The 3,739-nt window shown below is 36.5% G+C and overlaps 1 long non-coding RNA gene across 1 annotated transcript; it reads left to right on the top strand.

Moving 5' to 3' along the window:
* The first annotated feature begins 586 nt into the window (after positions 1 to 586).
* Positions 587 to 3,349, top strand: LOC127862355 (uncharacterized). The gene is made up of 3 exons (XR_008040557.1): positions 587 to 784; positions 2,266 to 2,339; positions 2,495 to 3,349. It is a non-coding gene; the product is annotated as an uncharacterized LOC127862355 (long non-coding RNA).
* The last annotated feature ends 390 nt before the right edge of the window (positions 3,350 to 3,739 follow it).

Below are 3,739 nucleotides of genomic sequence, written 5' to 3'. Positions count from 1 at the left end.
CGAGTGGTTCTGTGAATCACAGAGGTAAAATTATTGGACAAAAGAAAATTGTTAGTTTTGCCCAACCACATTTGAACATCTTTCTGAGAAAACGGGGCTTATTGCAGTCAACCTGCACAGGCTAAACTGAGAAAACGGGGCTTATTGCAGTCAACCTGCACAGGCTAAACTGGGAAGACACTACACACATAAGTTAAGCCCCGTTTTCCCATAGCGCGGCTCATTTAGTTAGCCCAGCTCTTCATCAAATCAGGACACTTGTAACACTCTACATAATAATTATACAGGAGGCATCCCCTGCATAGTATTGGGCCAATGACCTCCACGCATTCCAACAGCATACATTTATTTCTAAATAATATAGGCAAATTACATCAACTATTATCCATTAATGAAATGAAAATGAGCTGTTACAACCTCACATCTTTGGGCTATTTACTTCAAGCGGTAGGTACCTGCCAATTAGAGCTGGGTTTTATCGACCTCCGTCATTAGATAATTCGCTTGATAGCCTATTTGGCAAGGACCGGCATAGATAGAGTCCTGAAAATAGACGAGTTGTTATTATACGCACCTGATTGTTACTTTCTGATTTGCTTTAGCCATTGTTTGTTCATTCTAAATTAAGAAGTGGTTATAAATTTGCTAAGGTTGTAGTTTGGTTATTATTCTATTTGTGGTTCGTTCTGGGGAAAGTGGGCATAATGCACTTGCTTGGAGTGCAGTCCTAGTAAATTGTGCAACCCGAATGGTCTAACCAGGGACTGCACTTTCCGCTTGTGTGGTATGTTTCTTTTAAACTAAGTATCTTCTGAAAAGCCAGTTTAGGTGAAAAGTGTCGCCCCGTGATAGGCTGTGCGGACAGTACAATTACAAAATCTTGGGTTTGTTTAGGGGATTCTTGTGTTATTATTACCAAACTAACCTGTTCTGTTTGTTCTTAACTATATTTGCGAGATGATATCGTATTTCATGTCTTATTTCGTACGTTTGTTTCGATTAATATTACCTGAAAAACTGTGCTTACAGAGGAAATTATTATGCCATCGTTGGATTGAACAGTAGCCTTTTTATGAGAGGTTCCATTGTATAACCGGTATATAATATGTGTACGTGCGTATGTCATGCATTTCGAACGGTTTGATATGAATGGTTATTTTAATTTAGCCATTGCTTTTTTGCTTTCATGAATAATTGAGTTATAGCAAATATCACGATTAAATCCATGTAAGTATGTAAGGACATTGATAAGAACTTAGCTTATTATGTTCTACGTATGACGTTAGTGTTATGATGACGCATAAAGATAATACATGTAAGTATTAAATGATAAAAGCATGTTTGAAAATGCAGTGTGCTCAGAATATTTAACATATTTCACCCATTTATGCCCAGCATCTAGGCGAGATGCGGCGTCTCATCAGGGTCTGCGCTGTTTGCTTAAAGGAGTTACTGTAAGAAATATTTTAAATATAGAAATAAGTATACTAAACATCCTTAATTTTGGAAATAAATTGATCCAATTAAGAAGGATGGGAGAGTGCAATAGGCATAAATGGGTTAAATACTGTTACGTCAAAATTGTTTTCCTTCAATAGAACGAATTATCTGTGGTTTTAGATGTATATGTATACGTGCCTTTCTGCACAGAACGAGGTGATTAGTAATATTAATATTTCAAGGAGAAAAAAATGTGAATCTATATTTATATAGCACACGAAGGTCTTGTCTATAAACATAAACTGGTTGTTATTGTGATACAAATGTACTCGATGCCAATACTGCGGTAATTGGTGTAGAATATAGGTCGAAACAATTTAATGAAAGTAATTGGCAAAAGACAAGCAAGATCGAGTTGTTACGATAAGAAATCAGGAGAAAAAGTTGAACGACCCTTGGTCGCAAATGGCTTTGGTAATTTATTGGCAACCATTACGAATTCGTTAGTTTTGACGTTTTTGTACTGCGAAATAACTAGATATTCCTTTCATTCTGTTGATTTGCAATCGTCATTAAAAGGATACTGAATCCTTTTGTGGTATTGTTAGTAAAAGGATGACGACCGTTTAATTGTTTCTTGTATGTATGTGAAGATGGTGGTTATGTATGAATACGGGGTTTGTCACAACATTTTTATATATACAACATTATTTAATCAATGTGTGTCCTAAGCTGATCTAAGCAGTCATGTGAGAATCGAGACAATTTATTTCATTTTCAACACAACATATGTTAAAGGAATACACATTGATGATTTACATTTAGTTAGTTTTGTCACCATTTTCATCCAGCCACGCGCAGATGCCCCCCCCCCCCCCCTCTAATGTACACACAGACAGGTCTGTATGGTCCACGATGTGTCCGCCTTATCCGAATGGTTTTTCATTTTCCTTGTAAAACTATTTTGAGCCGTGCAAAACAAATATTTGGTTTGTAAAACAAAATAAACTTCACCTAATCCATTCACATACTACATTTATGCCATTAATTACAGAAAAAAGGTTTCCACAATGTAGTGGTGTGGACAAGTGTCCGGTCGTCGTTGTTGCTCCTTCCTGACAACGCCATGACTTCGAGGAGGTGGTGACAAGACTGGTTCATGTCGGCTTTGGTTGGACCCTCTGCGCGGTGTTTTGTTTGTTTAGTGACTTTGTACCACAACAATATCACAAGAGTTATCACCTTAACAAGATTATTCAAGGTGATAATTTTAACTCTGCCGCTGGATCTGAAATCTGCAGTATGATGTCCTACTGTACAACATTAACAGTTATAAGTATTATATTGAACAGCATACGCCATTTTTGCAACGGGAACGTGCGTCCTTGTGTAGAAATTTAACAGTTATTATCCCCCGCCATCGGCGGAGGGATATTGTTTTGGCTTTGTCCGTCCGTCTTTCCGTCCGTCCGTCCGGAGCCATATCTTGGAAGTGCTTCGGCGGATTTCATTGAAACTTGGTATGAGTATATATATGGATAAGAGGATGATGCACGCCAAATGGCGTTGTATACCATCTTGTAATAACGGAGTTATGGCCCTTTGTATCTTTAAAAAATGTTTTTTTGGGTGTCAAATATAACACTATTGTGTCCAGAAGCATATTGGCGGGGGATATCAATTCAACGAATTTGCCTGTTGTTATTATGTTGAATATTATTACCCCTTCTTGTGACGGAAAGATTATTGTTATTTAGCCCTGATATTGCTGTTCCTCTGCGATAGTACGTATACATTCTTGATAGATTGAGATTTGAAAAGGTTTTGTTTATGGATGTTTACATTTCACATATCAAACTGTCATTTATAAGTACTTTTAAACGTATTTAGTTTAGCTCGATTGCATTGAAAAAACGTAGTACTTATTTTAAACGCTCTCGATTCCTTTTCCTTGGCCTAGAACCAGTACTTAATGATAGGTTATAAGTAACAATACGATCAGTTAAACTGGCCAAGCATTGGTTTCTTTTGCAATTGCACATACCAAAATGTATGTAGAATATGTATCTAGTTCAAAGTACTAGTATGATAAGTAAATATATTTATAAATATTTTTATTTACAATTATTAAAGGCATGTTAAATTATATATTTTCCATAAATATCCAAGCCATACAACTTTTAACATCATCAAAACAAGACATGTAGTTGGTTCTTTTAAAATATGGAAGTTAGCATTGATCATCTAAACCAGAACCCTAGCGTATCAGGGATCTAGAGGCACTTGCTCCACAAGGGAT

Source organism: Dreissena polymorpha, chromosome 16, assembly GCF_020536995.1.
Source record: "Dreissena polymorpha isolate Duluth1 chromosome 16, UMN_Dpol_1.0, whole genome shotgun sequence".
Classification (NCBI taxonomy): Eukaryota; Metazoa; Mollusca; class Bivalvia; order Myida; family Dreissenidae; genus Dreissena; species Dreissena polymorpha.
This window is presented reverse-complemented; position numbering and strand designations above follow the sequence as displayed.